The sequence below is a fragment of the Etheostoma cragini genome, chromosome 5, assembly GCF_013103735.1.
Source record: "Etheostoma cragini isolate CJK2018 chromosome 5, CSU_Ecrag_1.0, whole genome shotgun sequence".
Taxonomy (NCBI): Eukaryota; Metazoa; Chordata; class Actinopteri; order Perciformes; family Percidae; genus Etheostoma; species Etheostoma cragini.
The window spans coordinates 14,717,363-14,727,878 of NC_048411.1; the positions used below are offsets into that span (position 1 = coordinate 14,717,363).

At 41.3% G+C, this 10,516-nt stretch overlaps 1 long non-coding RNA gene across 1 annotated transcript in view; it reads right to left on the reverse strand.

The window, feature by feature from the left end:
* LOC117945240 overlaps positions 1-10,516 on the reverse strand; it is a 36,428-nt gene extending 25,912 nt beyond the window's left edge. Inside the window, exon 1 of the long non-coding RNA XR_004656755.1 lies at positions 10,366-10,516. This is a non-coding gene — a long non-coding RNA (uncharacterized LOC117945240). The remainder of the gene's footprint in view (positions 1-10,365) is intronic.

The following is a 10,516-nucleotide window of genomic DNA, read 5'->3' on the forward strand; positions in this document are numbered from 1 at the left end:
AACACAGGACAGGCCCCCCTTCCTAACCCTTAGCCCCCCTAATAAATATTTCACTCACCCCTCTTTAATAAGGATATTAGGCGAGTACACCCCAGCCCTAGCGTATATGCATGAGTCCTTTCTCATCAAATTTACATAAAAGGGCCAGATGCTAATGCGAGCGTAGCAACTACTGCTCACTATTCCATATTCGCTTGTCCTGGCTCTCTAGTCCGAGAGCCCATATAATTTAATTGCCGAACTGCTTTTTCTTTTTTAAATGGTTCCCTGTGTTCAAATTGCATCTACAGCTCAATACCATATGCTTTGCAAAGACAGCAAAGACGGGCATATTTTAATTGTAGTACGACTACAGTATTTATGCTTATTTAATGTGAAACCCCTCCTCTTCTATGAAATGATAACACAGACGTGCTTACGCATAATGTGAAAATGAACAATCTGGATGTGCAGACAATGCATACGGGTGTGTTGGGTTTTACTGAGTCAGAGCTTGATAGTACATTAATTACCATTTAACAATAAAAGCCATTTCACGTTTAGAAACTGCATTATGCTAATATTGATTTCTAATGGGACGTTAAGATTAAATACAGTGAGAGACAATTAGCCTTATCAAATACAAACAGGTACCTTGATACTGACAGATCATAGACATACACACGGTATACTGTGTATGAAAAACAACATGCAGTCAGCTTAAATGTAGAGTATGGCATATGGCGCAGTGAGACTGAAGGCCCAGATGATTGTAATTAATAGATGATGAATAATGCAGTAACACAAACTATATTATTTACACCCTTTCATCTTCAAGGAAGATTCAAAGTATATTTCAAATCTAATTATACTAATTTATTTATAGTGCATAATATTTGCATAATAAAATGCCAGTGAAGCACGGATATCCTAGAAGACAGGCTGACAGCCATCTTTAGACCCGTAGCCCCAAAGTAACGTGTGCATGCAGCCTGATTGTGCACTACTGCTGCCACTGTACTGATATCCAATCATACTGCTGCATAACTAAGAGTGTAATGTACTAGTTGTTAGCAGTGTTATCATAGGGACATAGTGTAAAATATGTCATGTTGCATCATATTATATTTTCTCCTACAACTGTAGCAATATTACATTTTAATTAGATTATGAAAAATCATTATTAGCTCACACAGTATTGCTTGCAATTCACATTGTGATTTGACAAATTACCTTGACCACAATGTTGTGGGTGTTAGAGAAACACTAAGACAAGATAACCACTATCCTATCTTAATAATGTTTTGATGATTGTAATTATGCATGTTTCAAACAATAAAATGGACAGATATTCTACTTAAATCAAATCCTTTTCTGTGTTTCTTTTCTTGCCTCTAGATTGAGTCTTATTGCGGTGATCAGTTCTGTGGTCCTAAATTTACTTATATATAAGGGAAATGTAGGGATTTGTGTGGCAGTCTAGCAAGCACACTGATGGAGATTTTAGATTACTAAGGTAGGTTTGGGCAAAATATAGACTAAGAAGTTGGCAGTATCAATTTTGCAAACAACATTTTGGCTTAACTTCGATTGTAACTGTCAGCTTGACTGACAATTAAGGAAAAAAACACAAGCTCACAATTTAAAATATGGTGACTATAATTATAGATAATCATAACATTTGTCTCAGAGCATCTGTGTCATGAAAGTGGTGTTTCACTGACACATTTTGTAGGACTCACTTTTAGCTCTCAAGTTTCACTTATAGTGGTAAAACTAAAAAGTTAGTATAGATGCACATTATTCCGGATGTCATAACTACCAAAGAAATTGTTTGAATACCACAAGAGCTGAATAATCTCATCATGTCATACAACAATAAACCAACACCACACCAACACAACTCTATCACTTTCAAACACAATCACATTATGTTGCGTATGGAATAGATCTTTGTCGGCCATGCACGTCCATGCAGTTAGCTGATGGGAGGGCCATACAGCGTGGCAGAGCACAGCATGCCCGCTGCTCCCCACAAGACACTCAAGTGGCCATGCATGATGTCATTAAAATGGGCCCAATCACGACATTCCTCGGTGGATTAATGGCAAGTTATGGCTGGCTAGTTTGTTATGGGGAGAGGACCATCAGATCCGTGTTAATCGGCAATGACACCATTAATGAAGCCGATGGCACCTTTTAAGCGCTTGTGTGTGTCAGTATGTGTGTAAAGACCAATTTAAAATCTCAGACTTTGTTTTGCCTATATACAAATCACAACCTCAGACTCGCCCAGTTCGTTCAGCAGTTTGATTAACATTACGACTTCAATTTATGGAGAAAACTAGAGAAACTTAAAATAAATCAATCAACCAATGCATGCGTGGTTACGTGACAGGAAACTCATTTGAACACTATAATGTGTCTACATTGAGCCATTGAGGGAGGGAGTGGGTGGCATTATGGTTTCTTGCACAGAGCACTCTACACACACATGCAACACACACACACACACACACACACACACACACACACACACTCAGACACACAGAAACCAAGAATATGTCCTGCATTGGCAGGGGCTGATGCTGCCATGCGCACGGTGATCTCACCTACCGTTGCCGTGGCGACACCAACCAGAGGGAAAAGCCTTATTGTGTGTGCGCATGCGTGTGTTCGCGTGCACTTGTGATTGTGACAGAAGCTCGAGCTGGAGGAAGAGAAGGAAGAGAAGGAGGAGGAGGTGGAGGAGATGGAGGGCCTGCAGGAATTCACATTGTGGCTGGCTTGTTTAAGGTTTATGCCTCATTCACTTACTACCCTTTATCAGGGGGGAGACTGAACCGGCCCTTTCAATTATCAAGGCAATAAATTCAGCATGGCTCTGTCATTAAAATAGCAGGCCAGTGCTTTAATGGGGAAAGGGCCTGTCTATGGGAAGGGAAAGGGTGTATGTCACTTAATTTGCATGAGCTATATAGTAAGACAAAGATAAACAGAAGGGAAAACATGTAGGGTTTCATGCAGACGTGTTTAACCACTGACAAGCATACAAACGCAGGCAAACACGCACACTGACTGCACACATGCATGTAAACTTCACTACTGATGGCACACCACTACTCTTATTTATCTTTAGGCAAACTCCCCTACTACCAGCTGGTATTGTTGAATTCTATTAGTGATGAAGAGCTAACTCAGACTATAGGGGTCATCTGCTCATCAATGGGTGGCAGTGGCCTGGCTTGCTCCACTGCCATGAATGCACTGAATTCATTACCCCTGGTGCACAGATGGTGTCTGGCTGCCTGTCTCAAGTTCAAGTTCATGTCCAGCAGACACACACACACACACACACAGAAAGAGAGAGACATGGCCCAAGCCAGACAGACAGACGTTGTTGACTGAGACACAGCTATTGTTCTCTTTTATCAACACGATGTAGTAAACTGAATAGCTATCCGAGGTCCGTTAATCACAGAGACAAACGCACAGCAAAACATACACACATGCACAAATGCAAACACAGACATACAGTACGTACAGATGCAAACGGAGCCTCTCTCAGCATGAATATAGCCCTGCATTTCAGCTCAATTAACCTGTATAAAATCATTTTGACTGTAGCTAATCTGGCACATGATGCTTGATGGTAGCTTGGAATATGAAAACTTTCCCTACTGAAAAATAACTAACCACTTTGTTATTGCAAAACATCTGGCAGTAGGCCGCAATTAGTAACAAAAAAACACAGCCATACAACACATATGCACAAATGGCACCCATATGACGACAATATTCACATCCTTTGTCTGGCACAGGAATTACCCTGGGCCGATACACATTATGAACCTAATACTGCACCTGCAATACACGGCACAGAGGCTCAGAGGAAGCACATATAAACCCTGGGCACGCTCAATATGCTGATTGCCCATCCAATGAATATGAAAACACATTCCATGGTCGCCATGGTTTTGTTACTTAACAAATCACGTGACAACAATGGCTGCGGTTCAGTGTGTGTGTGAGCGTGGAAGGAGGGCACAGCCAAGCGCATAGCCCCTATTTACTGAGGAGAAGGAAAGGGGACCGTCAATACCCGTTTCAACACGCATAGTCAAATCACACGGCTATATTTATACATATGAAAATATGGGGTGCTGTGAAATGAATGGCAGGGTCTTTCTTTCTCACCAGCATGCTTGAATGGCAGAAACACTTCTATAAATAATATAAAAGCATACCTCGCACACTAGAAGACACCATTCAGCCTCATTTATAAAGACACAGGGAAAGGTGGAAGTGCACCTTTATACTAGCAGGTCAATTTGAAATTTAGATATGGAGTCCACCTCATCATCACTGATAGAGAATACTGTACAGTTCATTTATTCTAAGGACCCAAGGCAGCAGTGGCTGTCAGTGTTCATAAAAAGCACTAATGTGAACCATTGGTGAGATTTACTCAATCTCCAGAGACAGGCAGTAAAGACCTGCAAACCGCTGCAAACCCATACTACATCTCTCCTCCATGCAGCCCAGGAGTACTGAAGGTGGCTGAGAACGGAGATGCATGCAAGTGTGTTTTGCAGCTGTTTGAGACATGTGATGCTGTTTTCTCCTGTTAAGAGTGCATCTTAGTATTGCATTGCATTTCCTGTGGACTGTGTGGACTATGGTCTTTTTTTTTTCTTTGAAGGATGGAACTACAGGTCTTGTGCCTCTTAACCTCTAAAGAATACGGTGCATCTGATGAACATAGGCTATGAATAAATAAGAGCATTTTTACTCAATGTCTTGTTTGAGTGAAGAACTATTGTAAGAAAAAAGTAGAGGTTTTGTAAGAGATGTACACCTGCTGTTGTAGACATTTTAGTGAATGATATGAGATGGCTTAGTTACAGAAACAAAGTTTTTTTTTGTACTCTGGGTTGACATTTAGTGTGGCCCCCAGACATGAAAACAGTGCTCCCTTTCATACAGCATTTCAATCGACATAACCAAGGACAATAAGACTTGTTTTATTCAGCGCTGCTAAAACCAGATTGCGTTCTCAAATTTTCTTTCTGGTAAACGAACTGGTATTGTATGCCGTCTTTGACAGGGGTCGGAAACTAGAGACACTAGTTTTGTCTGACGGTGTGAGAAAGTCGGCAAGAGACCTTTTCAGCGAAGGCCGTTGAATTCAGCCACTGTGGCTCTGTTTAACACTGCACTTAAATCCTCAAGCTGTTGCACACACAAAAAAAAAAAAAAAAAAAAATATATATATATATATATATATATATATATATATATATATATATATATATATATATATATATATATATATATATATATATATATATATATATATATATATATATATATGTATATGTATATAAACAGCTTCCCAGACTTATGAACGTAGTCCTACGCTGAACTCGAACTATGATTTAATCAGATAATTTGAAAACTGGGAATTAAAAGACATAGGCTGCACACTTTCTACGAGGGTCCAATGAATGAAATAGTTCATTCTTAAATTCAAAACACGTCAATATAAAGTTTAAGCCTGTTTTAAACACGTGGTCTATGCAGGAAACAGCCTGTCATCTGACAGATGGAGCAATCGTCAAGAGCGTGACAGTCACATCAAACTGTGTAAGAAACTAAATCACTTATTTATAATAAAATAAGTGCAACCTCAGCAACAAGAGCAAAATCTCGCATTAATGAAATCCTACATCCGTCATAGCCTACCATGGCCTATTTTTTAAGAAGGGCAATGTGTTCTTTGACCTAATAAAATATGTTTGATTATTGTAAGAGTTGGGTTTATCCTTTAACAACTCAACTACCAATATTTCACTTATATCCCCCATGATTATTATAAGTGGGCTATGCTTTTGTTAAACATGATGCTCCTAACTAATTTTCTTTCAGCAACCTTGATCCCAAATCCATTCATTGCCAAGTTCAAATACACAAAAGTCACATAAATGCCACATATTCAACATCTTAATGCAACATTATCTGCACTGTTACTAATTCTCAGGAGAAATCCAACACCTGGTTACGCACCCCGGAGTGGGGCCATGCAGGATTACAGCACATCCTTTTCAGATTCATAAACCCGCATAGTTTTAAGATAATGACCCGAAGTCCTCATTATCAGTACAATCGGCGAGACATAACGCTTTCAAAACCGTTACTAGCCTACTCCAAATTTAGGAGTGCCGCGTCTGCTGGGGCTGGGAAACGTCGCCTCTTTCTTTGGGGATGCAGATGAGTCTGGGGCACTTGACGTCTTTTCATGACCCATGTCGGCCCCCATCCCCCCCTCCCAGCCCCTCCAGGCCCTCACGGCGCTGTCTGTCATATTGGGCCCGGGCATGGCATTGCCACTTGCCCCACCGAGCGTGGGAATGGGATCGTCCAGTCGTTCACATCTCCTGCACTGCGGTTAACGGAATCAATTAAGCAGCCCCCCTTACACACACACACACACACACATTTCCCCAATCCCCTTACTCCCTCCCTCTTGTCCTCCCTCTTCTGCCACCTCCCTCCTTCTCCTAACCCCACTCCCCACCTCTCTCTATTCCTCTCTCTCCCCATTTTTGTCAGTTCAGTATCCGTCCTAATTATTACTATTTGGGATGCCAGCGCCGTTTCCTGGCCGGACTCGATCATGCTGAAATAAGAAGCACGGAGGCGCACACGTGGGTTTCTACAGAAGTCCCAAATGTCACTCTTTCATTTCCATGAAATGCTCAAGATGAGCCAAGTTTAAATTTCATTCTAATTAAATAATGTTCAAATTCATACTTCACGTCACGATAAAATATGCTATAAATATTAACATGCAATATCAGGCCTGAAGGGAAGTTTAGTGTGTGTGTGTGTGTGTGTGTGTGTGTGTGTGTGTGTGTGTGTGTTTGTGTGTGTGTGTGTGTGTGTGTGTGTGTCTGTGTGTGTGTGTGTGTGTGTTTTAATATGGGTGGGTGAACGTATGTACAACAATAATGTACATTATTCTTTCTGAAAAAGTGAATCACAAAAAATAATATAATAATATAAAAGTAAAGTCACTTATATAGCATCTACAATATCTGGTCCCTGGGAAAATTGAGTAATATGTCATGAGTCCTCCACAAGTCTTCGACGAGTCTGGAAGTAGTTTTTACTTTCGGTTATCTAGCTTTATGACGAGCAGAACACTCATACAGCTAGATAACCAAAGATAACAACCCACTTCCCAATCTTCAGCAATACTCCACATGTACATTTCCTCTTCTGGTCTCCTTGCAAGTTGTCATCTCTCGGAATATAAATAGCCTATATTAAGCAAACGTCATCAGTGTCCTTTTTTCAAATCACAATTATATTCCTTATATTCCCTTTTTGCCATTGAGGGCCACTATTGCACAGCAAAAAGCGTCAAAAGGCGGCATAACAATTCTTCGAAAAATGATATATAATCCCAATGTTAATGTCATATTCACTTGACATCACCCAATATTACAGACTCGAAGCAGGCCTTGGAAATCGCGGGTAAGGTGCAGTCATCCTTGCACAGGGGCCCTAATTTGCAATGCAAATAGCTCCAATCCCACAAAAGGCTCTTTCGCCTCTATTAACTCGTTGTGGCAGTAGCAATAGATATCCTGTGAGGCCGCCGGAGAAGAAACACGGCAGAGAAGGCGAAAATCCGGTTTCCCGTGGAAAGTGCAATAACGGCAGGGAATTACGACGCAAATGTTTCGGATTATGAAGACAGAAGCTTGTTTTTTGGCCAAAGAGAGTGTCAAGTTGTCCTTTCACATCCAGCATGCACTTAAGGAGAGATAAAGCCGATGACTCTGAGCCAAAGGGTCCGTTCTGCAGGCTGCATGGTTGGTCGGTCTGAAAAGAGTGGGGGGAATAAGGGCCATCCCCAAACGATAGGGGGGCTGGGGGTGGCCAAAATATGGACCAACCCCGGTGAGGTCAAAGGCCTCGGACCACGACAATGTAACTGCGGTGATGTCATGAAAAAAAATCGCAAATGCACCCTCCTTTCCATGCACAATCTCCATCCATTACACTGAGCGCGCTGGAATAAGTCCGCCTTGCATTGAGCAGTCTGCACACCTCTCACATAGGGATGGGAATGGATGGCAGGCAGTCCATGTGTATTTTTTTTTACATAGAAAGAGTGCGATTCAACTGCTTTTAAGAGACGATGCGATCAGATTTAATATCAATTAAACAATAAAAAGGAAACTACTGAAGAGAGCATCCTGGAGCAGCCGGAGCGTCAGCGTCTGCTGTCTATCCATACAGGCTACATTTCCTATTCGCAGTAGCACGCTACTCGCTCGCCCATTGCTCTCCGTGTCATATATGCGGTACCACTGTATGCGTTAAATCGTTCTCACGTGCTTGATTTCGCGTCGAATTCCTTATTATTGTAGCCCAGCGTTTTTATGCCATCGTCGCATTCGAAGGGTAGGCTATAGACTACAAAGGCTCGCGGTGTCGCCTCATGCGAAATATAGCCCAAGCGATTCGGCGTGTGTCAACCCCACAGAACTGTAAGTACAGTAGATAACCGATAGCTTCGCACAAATGGGTTACAATATAGCCTAGGCTCATTGGAAGTGGGTCAACAATAACAAACAGTGGAACATGTGATGGATCACGGGCAGGAGCATGCAAATGCAGGTTACTGAGTCCGTAACTTTGACTCGGTTCGGACCATAACACACACCCAATTTAGGACAAAAAGTTAGCCTCTGACAGCAATCGACTCAAATCATGTGTGCCTGAGTGAGACCTTGGGAGTGTGTGTTTGTATTTGTGTATGTTTGTTTGTGTGTGTGTGTGTGTGTGTGTGTGCGCGCGCGCGCGTGACAGGTGAAGTGAACTATCAGGGGATAACAAATTAACAGAATTATTTGTAATTGCAGCATCAGCTTTTTTTTTTCTTCAGGTGTCCCATCTACTTGCTACAGGTTTAGATCTGGCTCTCACGTTCTCTCTCGTTTCGTAGGTGGGAGGGGCCAAGCAGAGGTGTTTTAATGAGCAATCATGAGTCACGAGGCCTGTGCGTTTCAATAAGGGATTACTTACTAAACAGTACTTTTTCTCTCAAATGTTCAGCCAATCTATTGCATTCTTATTTCGATGTTTAAGTCAACCCTTTATAACAGATTCCACCTACAACATATGACACAATTGTACGTCCAAATGTCACCTGTGTAAGGGGAAATACTCCAAATTCACTAATTTGCGCATACAATGTTCATCTCTATATTTCTTGCGTTCCAATTGTCACCCATCCACAATAATTCTGTCCCCCTGATGTGGAGCTGATGAGTAGCAAACTGTAAGGCTGATCTCCTATCATTAAGCTCAACATTATAAAGCACACCTCATTAAGGTAAAGGAGGCTTCAGGATAGGCCTCCCACACAGAGGCCTTGATTTAATCACAGCACACATTTTTTAAACTTACAACCTGCTGATCCTCTTGAAATATGTAGTAAGGTGTATTTCAGGGTGAGGGTTAATGACACAGTGCTGAGAATCTAACACGATTCTATTCGTATTAATAGCTGTGTAATTTGAACAAACGAGGCTTTCGTGCGTAATAACACAATTGCTAAAAATATATTGTGGACGATTTTGGGAACCTCATTTATTCAACGTAAACTGGACGTTCTACTTTTGTTTCATCACATTTCAACTTGTTTTCTGTAGAAAAAAATGATTTCGCAATTTGCTAATGTATTTCTGCACGTAAATGAGTCTGTCCATTTTTTTTTATCCTTTCTCTGAAATAGCGTTATCTCAAGCACATCTCTCCCGAAATGACATTTCTGACAGGGTATCGAGTCTACACTCCTACACAGGCAGTGTCTTCACTTGTGTATAGGCCTATTAATAATAACAATTTCAGACAAAACAGTTCTTAACAATATGTTCAGTTTTTTAGCGGAACTAGAGGAACAAAAGCAGATAACCAGAGACGCATTTGGAAATATGCCGAATAAAGTCTAAAGTGAACTTAATTGCAGAAAGCAGAATACAAGTAGAGCAGCCGGCCATAAAGTGCACAATATTAAAGTCTTCATTATATCACAGACCTGAGACAGACTTTACTAAGTTACCGGTCAGTTGGAGTATATACAGTTGCTTTTTAAAGGTTCCAAACGTCTAATCAGTGCGTCCTTATTCGAAACTGCTAAAAAAAAAACTTCTCAAACTTCACATTTCATTCTAAATACGTAGAATCTCACCACGAGGACTCATTCCTTGTCGACTGTTTAGCATTATATTTAACTTCTGCGCAAATGGGAAACCACGCACAAGATTGCATCCACGCAGCCTATTAAACCGGCACAAAAGTTGCACTTACTTACTAAAGGTGGGTCAAATCACTGCAATCGACCAGAAAGCGTCCCAAGCAGGAAAAGAACAGCGGTGTTCAGTTGGGTCCGTGTGTACCGTGGTGTGGTATATGTTCCCCTCAAATATCCCAGCCGTATTATTTGGTGGGGGGGGGGGGG